Source organism: Sus scrofa, chromosome 6 (genome assembly GCF_054392235.1).
Source record: "Sus scrofa isolate SSC_HxYL_T2T_F1_AM1 chromosome 6, Sscrofa_HxYL_maternal_Yorkshire_Landrace_v2.0, whole genome shotgun sequence".
NCBI classification, from domain to species: domain Eukaryota; kingdom Metazoa; phylum Chordata; class Mammalia; order Artiodactyla; family Suidae; genus Sus; species Sus scrofa.
In genome coordinates, this window is record NC_139388.1 from 49,137,838 (window position 1) to 49,159,984 (window position 22,147).

The 22,147-nt window shown below is 46.1% G+C and overlaps 1 long non-coding RNA gene across 2 annotated transcripts; it reads right to left on the reverse strand.

The window, feature by feature from the left end:
• Positions 1-13,115: 13,115 nt before the first annotated feature.
• LOC102166468 (uncharacterized) lies at positions 13,116-18,126 on the reverse strand. 2 transcript variants are annotated; one of them, XR_303806.4, is made up of 3 exons: positions 17,915-18,032; positions 16,805-16,903; positions 13,116-13,256 (listed from the first exon to the last, which is right to left on the reverse strand). It is a non-coding gene; the product is annotated as an uncharacterized LOC102166468 (long non-coding RNA). The 2 variants fall into 2 exon arrangements; XR_014806188.1 differs by lacking the exon at positions 13,116-13,256 and having other exon boundaries at positions 15,202-16,903; positions 17,915-18,126.
• Positions 18,127-22,147: the final 4,021 nt, after the last annotated feature.

Consider the following 22,147-nt stretch of genomic DNA (forward strand, 5'->3'; position numbering starts at 1 on the left):
TGATCAAGACCAGGGATTGAACCCATGTCCTCATGGATACCAGTCGGGTTTGTTACACTGAGCCACAATGGAAACGTCTCAAAGTATGCTCTAATTTTTTTAAATGAAAAAAAATTTTTAAAGGAATATGTATACAATAAAGGGTTACGTAGTAAGAAAACAAACCAAAAAGTCAAGTCAGGGAGTTTCGTGGTGGTGCAGCAGGTTAAGGTGCATTGTTACTGCAGTGATGCGGGTTCGATCTCTGGCCTTGGAACTTCCAAATGGCAAAAAAATAAAATAAATAACATAAAATAAAAATGAAAGTTGGAGTTCCCATTGTGGCACAGTGGAGACGAATCTGACTAGGAACCATGAGGTTTCGGGTTCGATCCCTGGTCTCTCTCACTGGGTTAAGTATCCGGCATTGCTGTGAGCTGTGGTGTAGGTCGCAGACATGGCTCGGATCCCGCATTGCTGTGGCTGTGGTGTAGGCCGGCGGCTACAGCTCTGATTAGACCCCTAGCCTGGGAACCTCCATCTGCCGCGGGTGCGGCCCTAAAAAAAAAAAAGAAAAAGAAAAAAGACAAAAGACCAAAAAAAAGAGAAAGTCATACTTGAAAATGCTTGGTGCTCTTGCTGAGTGATGTTCAATACCCCGGCTCAGCATAAGTTAGAGTTAATCTAATGCTTTTTGTCTGAGGGTCCTTTAAGAATGTTAGTGGACAATGATATTCATAAAATCACTTTTTCCCTTTAAAAATTCACACTGCAAAATAATATTAAATGTCATGGGAAAATACCTGGGAAATTGTTAAGGGAAAAAAGAAGATTACAAAAAAGCATGCCAAGTTATGATTGCCTTTCTGATAAAAATATAAATGTGTGTGTGTTTGCATTAAAATTGTAAAACAGTCTCCCAAAGGTTAACCTTGGTTATTCAGGAAGAGGAGACCCTCAAAAGGGATTTTGACTTCATTCCTTAGGCATTTTGGCATTCTCCAAATAGTCTGTGATGGCTGTTGCTTTTGTCCTCCTGCAAAAATCAAGAAAGAGAGCCCCTTTCTAGGAGTTCCCATTGTGGTTCAGAGGGTTAAGAACCTGACTAGTATCCATGAGGATGTAGGTTCGATCCCTGGCCTTGCTCAGTGGGTGGAGGATCTGGCTTTGCCACAGCCTGCAGCATAGGTTGCAGATGTGGTTCGGATCCTGTGTTGCTGTGGCTGTGGTGCAGGCCGTCAGCTTCAGCTCAGATTTGACCCCTGGCCTGGGAACTTAACATATGCTGCAAGTAAGGCCCTAAAAAGAAAAAAGAGAGAGAGAGCTCCTTTCTATTTGCTAGATGGGATCCTACCTAATTCATGACTCATCAAATTAAGCCCATCTTCAAATTTATCCAGCTGGAGTTTTCTTAACACTCCTACCCAGAGCTGGCTCCAATCACACAACCACAGGTTCCTGAAGACAGATACTCCTGTCTGGCCAGCAATCTCTCACTGGCTATTGCAGTTTAACAGTGGAGCTCAAATTTGCCTGATGGAATGGCATGTGATCCAATTTCCTATAGACAGTTCCTGAAGCAGGAGGAGTTGGGGGTCCCTCTGTAGGCTTTTCTGTTTCGTGTAAGATCCAAATAAGTAACTGACAAAGGAAGCTTAAAGAAATCTCATCGCTGGGCCGCCTCAGGGAGATCAGAGCTGGGAAACCAGAGACAAGCCCCAACCCCCACTCCAGACAATTACAAACAAGCGCTTCTTGTTTTTTCACTTCTGGTAGTAACCTGTATAAATAAAATAGACGAATGATGGATGGATGGTAGTGATTGAAAGATTTTATTTACTTATTTATTTTTTATTCATTTATTTTTTCTAAGGGCTGCATGTGTGGGATATGGAGGTTCCCAGGCTAGGGGTCAAATCAGAGCTACAGCTGCCGGCCTACACCACAGCCACAAGCAGCTCGGGATCCGAGCAGAGTCTGCGACCTACACCACAGCTCATGGCAACACCAGATCCTTAACCCACTGAACAAGGCCAGGGATTGAACCCACATCCTCCTGTTCGTAACCCGCTGAGCCACAATGGGAACGCCTCGATTTTTTTTTAAGTATTTAAAAAAAGAAAGAACTATGAATAAAAATGTCACTGTAGGGCGTGAGCTGCGTGTTGAAGAATGAATTATTTTGCTCCGACTTTTCAAACGTTATCTGAGTGGTTAAGACAGGACAGGCTTTGTCAGATGCTGGGGTCTTGGACTCAAGGTGGCCTCTGGGCAGCAGGTAGTCGGGCCTCCACTTCTATCCCATATCTGCTACTCCCCTCTCTGGCTTCATCTGGCCGCATATCTGCTTGGCCGGAATGGCAACCATGGTGGCCTGGCCAAGGCAGGCCTCAGCCGGCAGGACAGGTTTATCTGCCCCAGCCCTTCCTCTCAGAGGCCCACTCCTGTAGGTGAGAGAGGAGCAAAGAGACGAGAGCTGGGTGAGGCTCCCAGGACCACCTGAGAGAGAGAGACAGCCATCAATGGCTGTTCCTACTGCAAGTCTCCATGACCATATCTGTCCAGGCTCTAGATCCGGGTTTTAAGCCTCCGTGGCTCTCCAGTGGCCTCAGCACAAGTCCAGCTCCTCTCAGCCTGGCAGTGAGGGGCCCTATGGCTTTTGTCTCCTTGCTACCTCCTTTTTTTTGTTTTTTTTTTTTTTTTTTTTTTTTGTCTTTTTTTTTTTGTCTTTTGTCTTGTTGTTGTTGCTATTTCTTGGGCCGCTCCCGCGGCACATGGAGGTTCCCAGGCTAGGGGTCGAAGCGGAGCTGTAGCCACTGGCCTACGCCAGAGCCACAGCAACGCGAGATCCGAGCCGCGTCTGCAACCTACACCACAGCTCACGGCAACGCCGGATCGTTAACCCACTGAGCAAGGGCAGGGACCGAACCCGCAACCTCATGGTTCCTAGTCGGATTTGTTAACCACTGCGCCACGACGGGAACTCCCTTGCTACCTCCTGAAGCTTCTCTCTCTGTCTCTCTCTCCTGTCCCACTGAACCAAGCTCTCTTTACCGCTGGAGATCACAGAATGAAAAGAATAAATTAGGAGTTCCCCTGTGGCTTAACAGGTTAAGGATCCAACATTGTCACTGCTGTGGCGTGAGTTCAATCCCTGGCCTGGAAACTTCCACATGCCACCGGAGCAGCCAAAAAAACAAAAACAAAAAAGAAAAGAATAAATCACGGTTACAGAGCAATCGAGCAGGCATGCCCCTCTGACTACATTCACTGTTGTTTGTATGCCTTCCACGAGGGTAAGTTGACTTATTCACTAAAATGTAAAACTCATAGCCCTTTGACCCACTGATTCCACCTCTGGGGATCTGTCCTGCCTATACACTCGCAAGTGTGTGCAAAGACTGAAAAGCAAGAACTGAGAAACAGCCTGAATCCCAGCAGAAGAGAACTAGTTGTCTACACGACCAAATGCTGTGCAGCTAAGTTTAAAGGGAACTACATTTACATTGGCTGATATTAAAGCCTTTCCAAGATCAATTGTTCATTGAAGAAAACAAAAAGCACAAAGCTGGATGTTTGCTGACTGGATGTGTTATCCTAGATTGCATCCTGAAAGCACAAGACAGTGGAAAAACTACTGCAATCTGAATAAAATCTGGAGTTTAGTTACATGTCTTGGACCAGTGTTAATTTCTTAGTTTTGATAAACATAGCACAGCTATGTACTATGGTCACATGAGAGGAAATTGAGTGAACTGTATACAAGAATTCTCTGTACTAACTTTGTGATTTTTCTGTAAATCTGAAATTCTTCCCCAAAGAAGTTTATTTGAAAAAAATCAAATATATGTTTCTATATTTGTAGACCCCTAAAAATTAGAAAAAAGGGGAAAGTTTGTGTATGCACAGGATACCTCCTTTCCTATAAATTGTTTTATTTTATGATTAATTTCCCCTAATTCAGGGATGATTATCTGGTTTGAAAATTTCTCTCTCTCTCTCTCTCTCTTTTTTTGCCACACTGGCATGGAAGTTCCCAGGCCAGGGATCAAATCCAAGCCACAACTACAACCTGAGCCCCTGCAGTGACAATGCCAGATCCTTAACACACTGTGCCACAAGGGAACTCCCAACTTGACAATTGATGAATATTTTTTCCAGTGAATATTTTTAAAATAACTCATCCCCACACTTGCATCATGATCTTTTCAGAGTACCCAAGGTCATTTGAAATTTTGATGCAAACTATTGCCTTTGGAATGGATAAGCAACAAGTTCCTGCTGTGTAGCACTGGGAACTATATCTAGTCACTTATGATGGAGACTGATGATGCGAGAAAAAAGAATGTATATGTGTATGTGTGACTGGGTCACCTTGCTGTGCAGTAGAAAATTGACAGAACACTGTAAACCAGCTGTCATGGAAAAAAATAAAAATCATTAAAAAAAAGAAATTTCTTATTGGTTGGCATTATTTCAGAATGCCTTCATTGTGGATTGCAGAGAGAAATGACACAGGACTGAGGAATGGAATGAAAGCAAGGAAACAGGACGATTCACTAGAAAGCAACTCAAAATGTTCAGGTTACCCAATGGCCAACTCACTGAACTGATCAAACAAGGCTTTATCAGTACTGGCCAGAATGTTTCACAGCTTATAGGGAAATGGATTTTTGGGGATGGGGAGGGGGGGCCTCATCTGAGGCATCTGGGAGTTCCCAGGCTAGGGGTTGAATTGGAGCTGCAGCTGCCAGTCTATGCCACAGCCACAGCAATTCCAGATCCCAGCCGCATCTACGACCTACACCGCAGCTCACGGCAATGCCAGATCCTTAACCCACTGAGCAAGGCCAGGGATCGAACCTGCATCCTCATGGATATTAGGTTCATTATCACTGAGCCACGACAGGAACTCTGGAAATGGATTTTTGCCTATGGTCTCCTCAGAACCTCTGAGCTCAAAGCGTCTGGGATCAGAGACAGAGCAGACAGCAGGAAACAGACTTCGAAGAAGGATGGGAATCCAGAGGCAGTAATACTCTTCAGGAAGATCTGGCCACTGACTTTGCTGGCTCCCCAATGTGACCTTGCTAATCCTGAGTTAGGGTGAAAACCAGGAGTCCAATGTGGATTAACCTCCCATAAATGGAAAAGCTTACCGTGTTATGTAAGGTCTTCCAGAATGGTGACTCAGTCCTGGGTATTCGAGGGCTATAGTATTCTAAGAACTGAACTTTCCAGATCCGGTGAGAGCCTATCTTATGAAGACAATGTCACGGATACCTTATGCCCCAGGGACTGGAGGCCCAGGAAGCTCTATGGAGCCAGTTTGCACCTGCCCTTCCCCTAGGTGGTAAAATTGTGAATATCTTTCCAGGGTGACTGTCATCGACTCATTCATACATTCAAATAGTATTGCTTGCCTATCATTTGTATCAGGTAATCTTCTGGATTCTGAGGAGCAAACCAGACCTCAGGCTTTCCCTTTATAAGGCTTACCCTCCAGAAGGGAACTAGAAAAAGTCAATAAGGGTCATATATGGGTCAGAGGATAATATGTGCTCAGGAGAAGAAGAAAATGTAAAAATAAAAGAATTTTTAAAAACTCGTGGGGGAAGGGAGGCAGGGAGCTTCAGGACCATGTGTGTGCGCTGACCGGATTTGGGAGCTTTCAGCAGTGACATGCGCCCCTCTGGATTGTTTCCTGTTGCCCCATCCCAAGGGGTGGGGGTGGGGGGCTGGGGAGAGAGCTGATGGACCATTCCTGGGGCACATGCCTGCCTTGGGACAGGGATGGAGTCAGCTTCAGCCAGTGAGCCCAGCCTTGGAGAGGGGAGGAGTTGGTTACCTAGAGCGGGCTTAGGCCAGAAGTCTAGGAAAAGATGAAGTGGGGGAGTGTCGGGTTGCGGGGTGGGGGTAGGGGTTGGGAGTGGGCAGAGAGAACCACTATCCCCTCTCCTGATAAATCTTCCTCCTAATAATTCGGAGGTAAATGACACAGAATGCACTTTTTTTCTTTTTGGCCACACTCAGGGCATGTGGAAGTTCCCAGACCAGGGATGGAACCCCCGCCACAGCAGCCACCAGAGCTGCTGCAGGGACAACATGGATCCCCAACCGGCTGAGCCACAAGACAGCTCCAGAAAGCACTGATAATTTAATGTTAGCTATTATCATCATTGTCATTTGTATTAGTATCAAGGGCCCCTTCACTCACATGGCCCCAATTCGCCTCTACATTCCCACATGTGTCAGTTGGCGCGCAGTTAGGCCTTGTCGGTAGAGGGCGCTAGAGGGACACTGCAGAAGTTAGGGGCTTCTCTCCAGATTCCATTGCTTTGTTACTGAGCCGTGACCAGCAGGTGGCTGCAGTCGCCCTGCACACCCTCCTGAACCCAGCTACACCGCTGAGCCTAACTAAGAAACCCATTGAAAACACGAAACAGAATCATGATTTCTCACTGTCTTTTCCTATGGTCTGCGAACGGAAATAGAGAAATGCAAAACACGAGTTCCCGTCGTGGCGCAGCGGAAACGAATCCGACTAGGATCCATGAGGTTTCAGGTTCAATCCCTGGCCTCGCTCAGTGGGTTAAGGATCCAGCGTCGACGTGAGCTGTGGTATAGGTCGCACACATGGCTCTGATCTGGCTTTTCTGTGGCTGTGGCATAGGTCGGCAGCTGTAGCTCTGATTCGACTCCTAGCCTGGGAACTTTCATATGCTGCATGTGCAGCCCTAAAAAAAAAAAAAAAAAAAAAAAATTTGGAAAAATGGGAGCTCGCTGATGGCCTAGCTGGTTGAGGTGCCTGGGTTCTCACTGCTGTGGCTCTGGTTGCTGCTGTGCAGCATAGGTTCAATCCCTGGCCCAGGAATTCCCACATACTGCCTGTGTGGCAAAAAAGGGGAAAAAAATACAAAAAAACTCCAAGAGAGAAACTGAAATAAACGTTGCAACTCTCATTTAAAAAAAAATTATTCAGAAAATTGAGGAAACAAATCTGGAAACTGAAGGGATTTTTCAACTTTCAAAATCTATACCCAGAGCCAAGGCAAGTGATATTTGTTGCCTAGAAACCACTCTGGTCCAGGGTATATGGGTTAATTTTTGTTAACCACACCAAAACACAGTGGCTCCTTTTAATGATGGTTTTTTAGCTCCTGATTCTTGGGGACTCCTTGGACTGTGAGCTTGGTCAGCCAGGCAGTACTGTTTTTCTCACCTGGGCTTCCTCATGCAGCTGCAGCTAATGGGGTGGCTGAGGGTTGGCGAGCCTGGGGTGGCCCCCCTCACATAGCGGCTGGCTGGCAGCTGGGGTGGGTGGCTGGAATGATGGCCTTGACTGGGCCATGTGTCTACAGCAGGCCAGGCTAAGTTTATTCACATGGCGGTGCTTGCATGCTTCCCAAGAGCAGCAAGAGAAGACAAGTCCCAAAGTGCAGAACCAATTTTTAGGTCGCTGCTTTTGCTGCATGTGCTGTTGTCTCATTGGTCAAAGTAAGTCAATGGCTAAGGCCAGATTTAGTGTGGGAGGTGTGCAGAAGGGAGGAGAATTATGGAGGCTATTTTAACAATCTACCAGAATGACAAAAAGGTGCCAGCAGTCCCCAGTAGAAGCAGTCAGATGCCTTTATTTGACAGTGTTCCACAGTCGTGATCTCCTCCATCAGCCTACAGGTCTCAGGAGGAAGCTGAAGGGGAAATAGTTAATGCCAACAGTAGCCCAGACCTTGGGCCATTCCTCCAATAACCAAAGAGTTGTCCTATGAATAAATGCCTTTTTACAAATCTCAGATGTTACAGAAGATTAAGGAGACAATGTTTTGACAAAAATTCGTGTTTCAAAACCCAAGTAGATCTGTGAAAAACATCGTTTCCTTTAGATACCTCTCAGATGCCTCCTTGGATGCCATGGGCATTGGAATGGAAGGAAATAAAATATAAAAGGTAAAATGCTAAGAAAGGTAGTATGAAAAAAGAATGTTTATATATACATATACATATATATATACATTCAGTAGAAATTAACACGACACTGTAAATCAACCATATTTTAAAGCAGACATTGACACAACACTATAAGTCAACTATATTTTAAAATCATTTAAAGAAAACTAAAAAAAGTGGTCTTTTGGAGCTCCACTTCAGTACTGTTGGACACATAATTAAAATAGGGCCCCTAGCAGGCAACTTCTTCTTGCTGTACCAAAAGAACACCTAAGATCAAATTGCCAGGGATGGCTCATCTCAGCACTCCTTTTCAACATCATATGGGAAGACCTAGCTAACACAAAAGGAACTAAAAGGTACACAGATTGAGAAAGAAGAAGTAAAATTGACTTTGTTTGCAGATGACATAATTGTCTATGCAGAAAATCTAAAAGAATGGACAAAAAAAAAAAAAAACCCTGGAACTAATAAGCAATTTAGCAAAGTTGCAGGATACGAGGTTAATATACAAAAGATCGAATTGCCAGTCTAAGCATTACATCTATTGATCACATCCCTGCCTGATGTCAGCTGAGATACCACCGGGACTTACAGAGGATTGATCTAGAAATAATAGATGAAATCATGGACACTTTTAGGAGATTTATAATCATGAGACACAAGCACTCTTCCTCATTAGACTTTCCTGAACTTCCTCTAGAAAGTTTTACCGGAGTTCCGTTGTGGCGCAGTGGTTAGTGGTTAACGAATCCGATTAGGAACCATGAGGTTGCGGGTTCGTATCCCTGGCCTTGCTCAGTGGGTTAAGGATCCAGCGTTGCTGTGAGCTGTGGTGTAGGTCGCAGACGCGGCTCAGATCCCGCGTTGCTGTGGCTGTGGTGTAGGCTGGCGGCTACAGCTCCGATTCAACCCCTAGCCTGGGAACCTCCATATGCCACTGGGGCGCCCCAAGAAATGGCGAAAAGACAAAAAAAAAGTATTTACCAATCAAGTCAAAAATAGATGAGTTTATTGTACATTTCCATACCATGGCACCAAACCTTTTATTCAGTTAAGGCACATTTTCTTTTTTCTTTTTCTTAATTTTTTAAATGGCTGCACCTGCGGCATATGGAAGTTCCCAGACTAGGTGTCGAATTGGAGCTGCAGCTGCCAGACTACACCACAGCCACAGCAATGTGGTATCCAAGCCATGTATGCAACCTACACCACAGCTCACTGGATCCATAACACACTGACTGGGGCCAGAGATCAAACCTGCATTCTCATGGATACTAATTGGGTTCATTACCACTGATCACAGTGGGAACTCTGTCATTTCAAGAAGCTTTAGAGCATCTTTGCCAGGAGCAGTTTCCATCTCAAGAAACTACTTTCACAGTCACATTTTCAGGCTCCACTTCTAATTCTAGATCTCTTGCTAGTTCCATCACATCCGCAGTAAATTTCTCCACTGAAGTCTTGAACGCCTCAAAGTCCTCCATAAGGGTTGAAATCAACTTCTTCCAAATTCCTGATAAGGTTGATATTTTGACCTCATCCCATGAATCACAAAGTTCTTAATGGCATCTGGAACAGTGACTCCTTTCCAGGAGGTTTTCAATTTATTTTACCCAGATCTAGCAGAAGACTCACTTTCAGAGTTCCCTAGTGGTTCAGCAGGTTAAGGATCTGGCATTATCACTGCTGTGGATCTGGTTCCTCCTGTGGTGCAGGTTCAACAAATGTCTGTATGCCATGAGTGCAGCCACCCCCCCCAAAAAAAGAAGAAGAATAATCACTCTCTATGGAATAGCCTTACAAAATGTACTTGATCCATGGACAGCAGAATGGATGTTGTGTTGGCAGGCATAAAAACATTTCGTTTCATTGTACTTCTCCATCAGAGCTCTTGGCTGGCCAGGTAGATTGGCACTGAGCTGTAATATTTTGAAAGGACTCTTTTTGTTCTGAAGCAATAGGTCTCAACAGTGGGCTCAAAACATTCAGTAAACCATGTAAACATGTGTGCTACCATCCAGGTTGGTTGTTCCATTTATAGAGAACAGGTAGAATAGATTTAACATGAATGTTAAGGGCCCTAGTATCCTCAGAATGATAAATAAGCATTGGCTTCAGCTTAAACTCTCCATCTGCATTAGTCCCTCACGAGAACATCTGCCTGGACTTTGAAGTTCTGAAGCCAGGCATTGACGTCTCCTCTCTAGCTATGAAAGTCTCCTAGGCAGCATCTTCCTGCAAGAGGAGGCTATTTCATCGAAAATGTGTTATTGAGTGTAGCCACCTCAATAACGAATGCTCACAACTAGACCTTCTGGGTAACTAGCTGTAGCTTCTACGTCAGCGCTTTTTGCTACTTCATCTTGTACTTTTATGTAATGGAGACCATTTCCTTCCTTAAACCTCATGAAGCAATCTCTGTTAGCTTGAAACTTTTCTGCTGCAGCTTTCTCACTTCTCTCAGCCTTCACAGAACCCAAGAGAGTTAGGGCCTTGCTCTGGATTTGGCTTTGGTTTAAGGGAATGTTGTGGCTGGTTTGATCATCTATTCAGGCCACTAAAACTTTCTCGATATCAACAATAAGGCTGTTTCACTGTCTTATCATTCATGTGTTCACTGGAGTAGCACTTTAATTTCCTTCTAGCACTTTCCCTTTGAATTCACAACTTGACTGTTTGGCACAAGAGGCCTAGCCCTCGCCCGTCTTGGCTATCAACATGTCTTTCTGATTAAGCTTAATCATTTCTAGCTTTTTTTTTTTTTTGCTTTTTAGGGCCATGCCCATGGCATTTGGAAGTTCTGGGCTAGAGGTCCAATAGGATCCGAGCCTCATCTGTGACCTACACCACAGATCACAGCAACACAGGATCCTTAACCCACTGAGTGAGGCCAGGGATGGAATCTGCGTCCTCATGGATACTAGCCGAGTTCACTACCACTGAGCCACAGACAAGAACTCCCAGCTTTTGAAATTGTTTTCTTTTTGGCTTCATTTACAGCATGCAGATGTTCCCAGGCCAGGGATTGAACCTGAGCCACAGCAACACCAGATCCTTAAAGTGCTGAGCCACCAGGGAACTCCATTATGGTTTCTAGCCTGATTCAAAATGACGTGATTCTTTCACTTGAAGACTGAGAGGCCATTGTAGGGTTATTGACTGGCCTAATTTCAATATTGTGTTTCAGGGAACAGGGAGGCCCTGGGAGAAGGAGAGAGAAGGGGGAATGACTGATTACTTGAGCAAATAGACCACACAGATTTACTAAGTTTGCTGTCTTATATGAGGGCAGTTTGTGGCATCCCAAAACAATTATAATAGTTAACGTCAGGGGGAGCTCCTGTCATGGCTCAGTGGTTAAGGAATCCAACTAGGAACCATGAGGTTGCAGGTTCGATCCCTGGCCTTGCTCAGTGGGTTAAGGATCCGGCATTGCTGTGAGCAGTGGTGTAGTTTGCAGATGCAGCTCAGATTCCACGTTTCTGTGGCTGTGGCATAGGCCGGCAGCTACAGCTCCGATTAGACACCTAGCCTGGGAACCTCCACATGCCACAGAAGCGGCCCTAGAAAAGGAAAAAAAAAAAAAAAAAAAAAAGTAACATCAGGGTGTTCCTGTCATGAGTCAGCAGAAATGCATCTGACTAGTATCCATGAGGTCATGTGTTCAATCCCTGGCCTCACTCAGTGGGTTAAGGATCTGGCATTGTTGTGAGCTGTGGTGTAGGTCACAGACACAGCTCAGATCTCATGTTGCTGTGGCTACAGTGTAGGCCAGTAGTTGTAGCTCCAATTCTACCCCTAGCCTGGGAACTTCCATATGCCTCAAGTCCAGCCCTAAAAAGCAATAATAATAATAATAATATGGAGTTCCCGTCGTGGCGCAGTGGTTAATGAATCCGACTAAGAACCATGAGGTTGTAGGTTCGATCCCTGGCCTTGCTCAGTGGGTTAAGGATCTGGCATTGCCGTGACCTGTGGTGTAGTTTGCAGACGTGGCACAGATCCCGCGTTGCTGTGGCTCTGGTGTAGGCCAAGTGCTACAGCTCCGATTCGACCCCTAGCCTGGGAACCTCCATATGCTGCGGGAGCGGCCCAAGAAGTGGCAAAAAGACAAAAACAAACAAACAAACAAAATAATAATAATAAAAATTAAAAAATAGTAACATCAGATATTACTGATCACAAATCACCATAAAAATATAATAATGATAAGTTTGAAATAGTGCAAGAATTACCAAAATATCAGAGTTCCCTCTGTGGCACAGTGAGTTAAGAATCTGACTGCAGTGGCTAGGGTCACTGTGGAGTCGTGTGTTTGATCCCCGACCCAGTGCAATGGGCTTAAGGGTCCAGCATTGCTGCGTCTGTGCTTGGATTCAGTTCCTGGCCAGGGACTTCCATATGCCACAAGTCTGGCCATTAAAAAAAAAAAGAATTACGAAAATATGACACAAAACATGAAGTGAGCAAATGCTGTTGGGAAAATGGCACTGAGACTTGTTCTACGCAGAGTTGCCACAAACCGTCAGTTTGGAAAAAAAGTGCAGAATCTGTGAAGTACAATAAAACAAAGCAAAATAAAATGAGGTATGTCTGTAGTGTAAAAGCTGTTGATTTTGGTGCTAAACTTTTTTCACAGGCATTTTCGAGGTATTTCACAAAATGCATTCCTTAAACAGCATATACCATTGCTTGACAAAACCAATTATCTGTGGAGTGCCTGTCGTGGCTCAGTGGAAATGAAAATGACTCCAATCCATGAGGATAGTGGTTCAATCCCTGCCCTTTCTCAGTGGGTTAAGGATTAAGCATGGCCATGAGCTGGGGTGTAGGTCACAGGCTACAGCTGTGGCTACAGCTCTGATTTGACCCCTAGCTTGGGAACCTCCATATCCGTGGGTGCAGCCTTAAAAAAAAAAAAAAAAAAAACAATAAAATTTAAAAAAAAAACAATTATCTGTGTACCTTTTCCTCTTAATAAAGAGATTTTTGTCCCAATAGCTTTCATTTTAAGTAGAATGTGTTCAAGGAGAAAAACATTTAGAAGAAAAAAAAAAAAAGACTGAGGGAGTATTGATGAAATAAGGCAGAATACTGATAGTTCTTACATCTGGGTGAGAAGTACATAGGGATTTATTACACTAATCTCTGTAGGATTAGCTGCTGTGGTGCAGTGGGTTAATGATCCGGCTTGTCTGTGGTGGCACCTCGCAGTGGGTTAAGGATCCAGCATTGCTACAGTTGTGGCGTAGGTCACAGCTACAGCTTGTGTTAGATCCCGGACGTGGAACCGTCCATATGCCACAGGAGTGGAAAATAATTAGTCTCTGAAAAAGAAAAAGAAAAAAAGACACTTCCTTCTGTGGTTTTGCATGTCTCTTAGGAGAATGCCAGCACACCTGAGCCTGGCCTACTAGGCTAGCCTGCGCCCATACCAAGCCTCACTTTCCCCTGTGCCTCCTGGCTTGGCTCTCTCAGTGCCAGAGCTATTGAACTTCCGGGCCACGTTTCCTCCCACTCCAGAGCTCTGAAACCTACATCCTCCTGCCTGGAAGACTCTCTTCTCTCCCTAGTCTGGTTAGCGAGCACTCATCCTTCAGATCTGCGTGCAAGCATCACTTCCTCCAGGAAGTCTTTCTTAAAAACACTGGCCAGATAAGAGTGTTACTTTCTTAATCTATCTTGAGGTTTTTCTTCAGAGCACTTAGCGTGGTTTTCACTTGACTTGTAATTAACAACTGCAGCCAGCATTTAATGAGCACATACTCTGTGCCAGGGGCTGTCCTAAGAACTTCAAGGGTATCCCCTCACTGATCCTCTCAGGGTACGTACGGCAAGTGGAAGACACTTGCTCAAGGTCACACAGTTGGTAAATGACAGAGGCAGGACCCAAACCCTGTCAGTCTGATTCCAGAGCTGACATCATAACCAATCTGCTTGGCTCCTTCCACATGATATAAATAACACGCATCTCCCCTACCAGACAGTGAGTCCCTCAGTGGTAGGTGTGCAGTGATAGAGACTGAATTGTGTCCTCCCCCCACTCCCCAACAAATTCGTGTGTCGAAGCCCTAACTCTCGTAACTATATTTGGAGGTTGGGCCTTTAAGGAGGGAGTTTAATGCAATGAGGTCCTAAGAACAGGGACCTGGTCCAGTAGGACTGCAGTCCTTCTGTCTTCGCCTGTTTGGGCTGCTATCACAGACCACAGGCTGGCTTGATTTTGAACAGAAATCATCAGCTCGCCATCCTGGAGGCTGGAAAGTTCAAGATGAAGGTACTAGCAAATTTGGTCTCTGGTAAGGACCCACTCTCTGGCTGCAGTCTCACTGTAACGCCACAAGACGGAAGAGGAAGGGAGCTCTTTCCGGGGTCCCTTTTATGAGGGCATTAATCCTATTTATGAGGACTCCACCCTTAGGACCTAATCACCTCCCAAAGGCCCCATTGCCCAATAACCCCCTGTTAGGAATTAGATTTCACCATATGAATTCGAGGTGGTTCCTAGTCAGATTCGTTTCCCCTATGCCACAACAGGAACTCCCAGAAAGTTCTTTTTAAAATCAGATTTACTAGTTTCTTTTTTATTAAAGTATAGTTGAGTTCCCGTCGTGGCACAGTGGTTAACGAATCCGACTACCGGGTTCCATCCTTGGCCTTGCTCAGTGGGTTAAGGATCTGGCGTTGCCGTGAGCTGTGGTGTAGGTCGCAGATGCGGCTCGGATCCTATGTTGCTGTGGCCCTGGTGTAGGCTGGTGTCTATAGCTCTGATTCGACCCCTAGCCTGGGAACTGCCATATGCCGCGGGAGCAGATCAAGAAAAGGCAAAAAGACAAAAAAATAAAAAATATATAGTTTACAATGTTGTGCCAATTTATGCTGTACAGCAAAGTGATGCAGTCATACATGTATATACATTCCCTTTCTTATATTATCTTCCATCAGTTTCTGCCCCAAGAGACTGCATATAATTTCCTGTGCTGTATAGTGGGATCTCATTGATTATCTATTCTAAATGTAATTGTTTGTGTCTACTAACCCGAAACTCCCAGTCCATCCCACTCCCTCTTCCCTCCCCCTTGGCAAACACAAGTCTGTTCTCTATGTCTGTGAGTCTGTTTCTGTTTGGCAGACATGTTCATTTGTGCCACATTTTAGATTCCACATATAAGCGATATCATATGGTATTTGTCTTTCTCTTTCTGACTTACTTCACTTAGTATGAGAATCTCTAGCTGCATCCATGTTGCTGCAAATGGCATTATTTCGTTATTTTTATGGCTAAGTAGTATTCTGTTGTGTATATGTACCACATCTTAATCCATTCGTCTCTCGATGGATATTTAGGTTGTTTCCATGTCTTGGTTATTGCGAATGTTGCCGCAATGAACATAGGGGTGCATGTATCTCTTTGAATAGCAGTTTTGTCTAGATATATGTTCAGGAGTGGGATTGCTGGATCATATGGTAGTTCTATACTTAGTTTTTGAGGAACCTCCAGACGGTTTTAGAAAGTTATATCTTTTAAAGATTTTGAAGGGGCTAAATCTTCCCAGGGCTTGGTACAGATGGCATATGCTGTCAGAGTTTAATAAATACTTGAGCGAATGCTAGTCTCCTCATCCCTACACGTGAGCCCTTCAAGACGACCTGAGTTCAAAGCTTCACTTCTACATCCCTGTGCTTGGACACAGAGCCTCAAAAGTAATCGTGGCCTTGGGTTTCTCCAGAGATGAAAGCCTGAGTAAACTCCATTACTCTCTGGAAAGTACAAGGTCATTTTGATGCCTCTTATGAGCATGTGTGCAGTTGAGCTGAGCCCCTGAGTCTTAGTCATCTGCCTGCTTCCAGCTGGACTTCTTGCTATATGTACCTCAGACTTACTAAGTTGGCTCCTATTTCACAGCCTTGGCATTAGCTACCTCTTCTGGGAACACACTTCCTCTGGCCTCTCCCCTCACAAATATCTGGCCTTAATTTTCAGTGTCTACACCAGAGTCAAGGCAGATGACATTGAGTACAAGGAAACAACTCAATTTCAGGGCATTGGGCAGGAAAAGAGATACCACTGTTCTCTTAGTTCATTTAATCCTCTTGACAGTCTTCAGAGATATTTATTATCATTATCCCCACTTTACAGATGAGGAAATTGAGGCCAAGAGAGGTTAAGTAACTTGCCAAATGTCTCACAACTAGCAAGTAGCAAGACCAGGGCGTGAGTTCGGGCAGATTGGACCCAGGGTCCAACTTCTTAATCACAAGGCCCTCTGCTCCTCAGCATGTATTAAAGTGTAGCCAGCATGGGGTCTGGCACCGGGTAGTTGCTCAATAAGCCATAGTTACTTCTCTACTCCTCTCGGACAGTTGACTCTCCTAATCTTACAATCTAAATTCCAGAATGAGGCCAACAACTCTTCTTACTCCATCTTGCCAGAACCCAGGGTCCCCCACTCCATCTTCTCATGTCTACACATCTGGAATTGAGGGCTCTAGAGAAAGGATCTCTGGGTTCTAATCTAGGCTCCACCAGCTCTGCAAACATAGATGTGTTGCATCCCTCATGGGATCTCAGTTTCCTCCCAAGTGAAATGGAGACAATAATAATCCCTATATCCTAGAATTATTATAAGATTCAATGAGAGAACACACACAGAATGCTTTCCACCTTGCTTGGCTCATAAAAAGTGTTCAATAAATTGGAGCAATTATGATTCAGGCTTCTCAATGAGAACCCCCAAACGTTCTGGGGCTGTGAAATACTCTTCCAACCACCTTTAGGGCCAAAGTTGGAACTGATGACCTCACTGTTCGCAGACAAGGCTGGCTGGGTAAGAGGACTTCACCTGACCCAACACAAGATCTGCCAGACACGTACTTCCTAGAGACCATGCAGTTCCAGAGGTGATCTCTTGGGTTGGATAGACCTGGGTCTGAATTCCAGCTTCAATTCTCCTTAGGGAATCAGTTCCTTCATCTGTCAAATGAAGCAGTTTGAGGAGTGCTTAAGAACATGGGTTTGGATTCAGAAGATTATGTATCATTCCTCCCCACTCCTTGCTCAGCTGTGGACCAGCTATATTCTTCACCTCCATGAGCCTCAGTTGTCTGTTTCAGTGGGTGTTGTAATCATTCCTCTTCCTGGGATGGCTATGAGGATTCCCCAGGACCATGTATGCCCACACTCTGGACACTGTAGCTGTTAGGATGGGAGGCAGTGTATACCAATGGTTAGGAGCTTAGGCTCTGGAGTCAAACTGCAACAGGCCTAGTTCGAATTCCAGCTCTGACAATTACTCCTGGTGAGATCCTAGGGAAACTAACTATTCTCAGCCTCAATTTGCTTATCTGTGAAGTAAGAATAATAACAGTATATATCTAATAGACCTGGTTATGAGGATTTGGTCAGATCATGCACATAAAGCACTTAAAACTGGCCTGGTTCAGTGTAAGGGCCAAAAAGTGGCAAAGATATGATGATTCTGATTTTTAAAATATCCTTTTCTAGAATGAAAATGCATTTGCCCCAAAGTTTGAGGAGTTGAAAATATGCGCTGAGTGCTGAGCCTTCAGGATCAGCTTCAAGACAAAAACAAATAAAACAAAACAAAACAAAACTCCAAAAACCAAACAAACAAAAAAACCAAACCCTCATTTATAGATGAAGTAAACTGAGGCCAGCCTGACCACGTCAGACCCCATCTCACATCTATAAGATCAACCCTATTTAATCGTAGTGTAGCTCGGATGTTGGACTCTCACCAGAACAAGGTCGGAATCCCAGCAATGCCTGTAAAACTGTGGAACTCAAGTGACTTCACCTCAGACCCTCAAGCGTTTAACCAGGCTATTACAGGGTTATTTAGAAGGATTCATACATAAAGCGGTACATGGAAAGAGCTCAGTACACTGGAGTTGTCACCGTTACCATAGCGCCTGTCTTTCCCCTGCTATTTGAGGGGTTATCTCCCTCCTGCCCGGCACTCACCTCGCCTTAGGAGGTCTCGGTTCACACCTTCCCAAGCTCCTCTGAGTCACGCCCTCCCCAGCAGGACCCCTTCCAGCTCCTCCCACCACCCCACTCTCCAACTCCAGTCCTTCCCCTCCTAGACGCAGGGAAGGAGACTCCAGACAACACTCAGAGCCCCAAAACTAAACCCAAGCAAAGGGACAGAATTCTAACCGCCGCCCAAAACCGTTGGCCTGATCAATCAAAGGGGATGAAGCAAGCCTCGGGACCAATCAGAAGTGGAAGCGGCGGAGCAATGCCCACCTCCTTAAAGCGCCCTTATTCCTCATTGGCTATGTCCAGGCTAAGCCACTTAGGAGAGAGTGGAGCCAGCCAATCAACGGTGCAACCGCAGTGGAGCTGGCGAGAGAGGAGAGACAGTGTCCGCCAGCCGCAGGTTGGCACCGTGTGTCAGTAGCAAAGCCCTGCCTAGTCAGGAAGCCTGCTGGCCTGGTTCTAACCCTGGGCCAGTAAATAGCAGAACAGCTCAATGGACCATTCTCTTTACGAAGTGGTGCGGGCTGGTACTCGAAGTACAAAATTAATCCTGGCCCAGCTGACAGTCGAGGCGTCATTGAGCATTTGACGCGCGAGTATCTAAGCCAATGAGGGGTTCAAAGCACTGCCCTTCACCCCCGTGTCTTCCTTGGCTCCGCATACTTCACGGTGTGTCAGGGTGCATTCTGCAGCCAATCACTGGTGGGGCAGGGCAAGATGCGGGAAAGGGGAGCTGCCTGCAACCGCTCAAAACCTGGCTGGCTCCTGAGGGCTTCCCACCTAATCAAACTTCTCCACAGATTGTAAGGGGTTGAAGAAAAGTGAAAGGGTTTGCAATGAGAGCTACTCAGGTTGGCAAGACAGAAGAAAGTAGTGGTATTCCTGAGCACTTGCGGAGGGAGCCTCCAAGGCTATTTAGGTGAAGGAGGTTCAAGACCCAGGTTCTTCATAGAGGGGATGGGACAGGGCAATCTCCGCAGCCCATCAGCATTGAGGGCCGACTGGCGGATAAGATCTCAACCTTTGAGGCCTGAATCCTACGTCCGCCAACCAATCAGACTTCAGGCCCTGTCCCTCCACAGCACCAGCAAGGTGGGCACGAGCTCCCCAGCCAATCAGCGGAGGTCCGGCGGCAGGCACCGGGAAGTGGAGCTGTCCTAGGCGGCTCCCAGGCTGTTGGAGCTGCTCAGGGAAGAGGGCGTGGCCAGCGCTGCAGCCAATCAGCGCCTGCCTCGGAATCCAGGCTCCACCAGCGAGCTGTGCACACGGCCTTGGCCTCGAGCTTCGATCCTCGAGCCGCGCCGCTGGTCCACTTTCTAACCGCCGCTCGGGCTTGTGCCGCCCTGACTGTATGGGAGGCTGAGTGGGGAGAGAAACAGGGCCTGAGTCGGTGAGTGCCATGGATTTCCTTACTTTTCTTTGGGCTTAGGCCTGGCCCAGGCAAAGCTGGCATACGGGGCCTTGAGTGGTCATTGTGAGGATCAGGAAGGGAGGGCTGAGGGCTTTAGGCTCCGGAGATGCCCTCTGACTTGGAGACGCTGGAAATGGGGCTTCCTGGGCACCTTTGGGCCAAGCTGTTCAGAGACCAGGCCAGCATTCCCTATGAATTGTTCATGGTCCCTGAGGCAGCCTGCTTTGGAAGTGTGTTGTGGGGCAGTGGGAGGCCCTGGGAGCTCTGTGTGGGGTCATTGACCATGAGGTACAGGTCTCTGAACTGTGAGAGCTTGTCTGGGGTCTCTGGACTGAGCCTGGATCTGTGACCAGAAGGAGAGGCCTGTGGCTCTCCAGAGGTTATTGGGAATCATTGGCCAAGAAATGAAACTAGTGTGCTCTTGAGAGGTTTTCTGGAGTCTTTGGATCCAGCCTGGGCTGAGAGAGTGTTGATGAGGTGGAAAGCCTAGTGGGAAGTTGTCAAGAATCATTGCATCCAGGCTGTGCAGGGAGTATGAAACTGCAAGGCTTGGGGGGTGGGGAGCATCTCTGGATTCCTGCTTGGGGTGCTCTTGGAAGATTTTCCAGTACTGGGTCCAAGTTGGACAACATGGTCAGGAGGTGAGGCCTATGGTCTTCTGGAGGTTCCACGGAGGGGAAGGTCTCTGAATCCCAGCAGATTGTTTGTCCTGCATGAAGTATAATTGCTTTGAGGCGGCTCTAGAACCACCTCAGATCCAGGATTGAGTTGTGTCCAGGACCCTTTAGTCGCTGTTCCCCCCCTTCCTCCCCACACTCTTTCTAATCATTCCAGAAGATATCCTCTAAGCATGGGGGGGGGGGGGAACAGAGGAAGTGGTGAGATATCCCACTCTTCAGGAAATCTCCCAGGTTGTCTTTACTGAAGATCTTTTGATACTTAAGGGGCAAGATATTGATAGCTAACTTCACTCAGCTGTTCAAGTTCCACGTGGCATTAAAGCTTTCAGAGTGCTTTCCTGTACACCTAGAGTTCTTAAACCAAGGGTGGGAGTGCAAGGGGGTAGCCTATGAGGGGATTACAAGGTTTTGCGAAAAACTGTTAAGTGTATTGCTTGATTGGGGGAGGGAGGGGGGGGAAGAAGAGGGCAAAAGTAGCCACAAGGATAAGGAGTCTAACTTGTCCAAGGATGAGCTTCAGAGAAGTCTGTGACTCTCTTGTCATTCACATGCAAGAATGAGAATCTCCAGTTTTCTGATGTAAAGAGTTGATTCCATGACGGAGTTCCCATCACGGCGCAGAGGAAACGAATCCGGCTAGTATACATGAGGATGAGGATTCGATCCCTGGCCTTGCTCAGTGGGCTGGGGATCTGGCATTTCTGTGAGCTGTGGTGCAGGTCACAGATGCGGCTTGGATCTGCCATTGATGGGGCTGTGGTGTAGGACAGCAGCTGTGGCTCCGATTCAACCCCTAGACTGGGAACTTCCATATGCCTCAGATGCAGCCCTAAAAAGCAAAACAAACAAACAAACAAAAAAAACAAAAACAAAAACAAAAATTTTAAAACAGATAGTGATCCCAAGAGGTTAAGAACCACTAGAATAGAGCAGGCTCTCCTGTTATTTATGGGGCCTCAGCAAGATTAGAAATGATTTCCCTTCTTCTCCCCACACCTGGTGTTGGCACACACTCCAAGGTGCTGCATCACATGCTATAGCCTACATGTCCAAGCTCTGTCTGCATGCCCCTCCCACCCAGTCTGGGCACACAATTACCTCAGTCACATAGTCCACTCTGAAGAGTACAGACCTGGGGGGCCTGTGCAAGCCCTGAAGTGGGCCATTTGGGCCAGGAGGTCCAGGGTTCCGAGTTCACAGAGCATAGTCTAGAATTGAGGGGCACAGATTCCAGGTGGGCACTTCCTGGCTAACCTTAGACTCCTTAGCCCACAGAGAGAGACACAACTAGAGGAGGCCAGAGTGGGGCCTTCTTCCTGGGTTTGAGGCAATACTGATAGTCAATACTGGTCTTGAAAACAATCCCCACCCCCTCCAAAAAAAGGAGTTCCTGTCATGGCACAGTGGAAACAAATCCGACTAGGAACCGTAAGGTGGAGGGTTCAACCCCTGGCCTCACTCAGTGGGTTAAGGATCCAGCATTTCTGTGAGCTGTGGTGTAGGTTGAAGACTCGACTCAGATCTGGCGTTGCTATGGCTGTGGTGTAGGCTGGCAGCTGTAGCTGTAATTAGACCCCTAGCCTGGGAACTTCCGTATGCATCAAGTGTAGCCCTAAAAAGAAAAAAAAAGAAAAAGAAAAAGAAAACAATCCCTGTGAGGAAGTTGAGGGCCTCAGAAGAGTTAGACCCATGTTAGGGCTGAAGAAAACAAGCCATCCAGGAGTTCCCTGGTGGCTCAGTGGGTTAAGTACCCAGCACTGTCACTGCTGTGCTCTTGCTGTGGCCTAGGTTCAACCTCTGGCCAGTAGAACTTCCACATGGCTCAGGCACTGGGAAAAAAAAAAAAAAAAGCCATCCATTGTGAGGATGTGTTTGAAACATAAGTTGTTTTAACTTCTAGTCTGGTTCTTTTGCCACTTAAGGGTTTCTGTATGACCTAGATTCAGCTCACCTGCCTGTTACTAGATCCAGATCCAGATCTTGGGTTATGCAGAACGTAAATTCAAGGAAGGAAAGAAACTCACCCTGTGGGGTCTCTTCTCTGGTATGTTTTGGATGTACTTAACTAAAAAGAGTGAACATTTGAAGGTTTATATAAGGTTTGGATAATTGGTTTTAATTTAT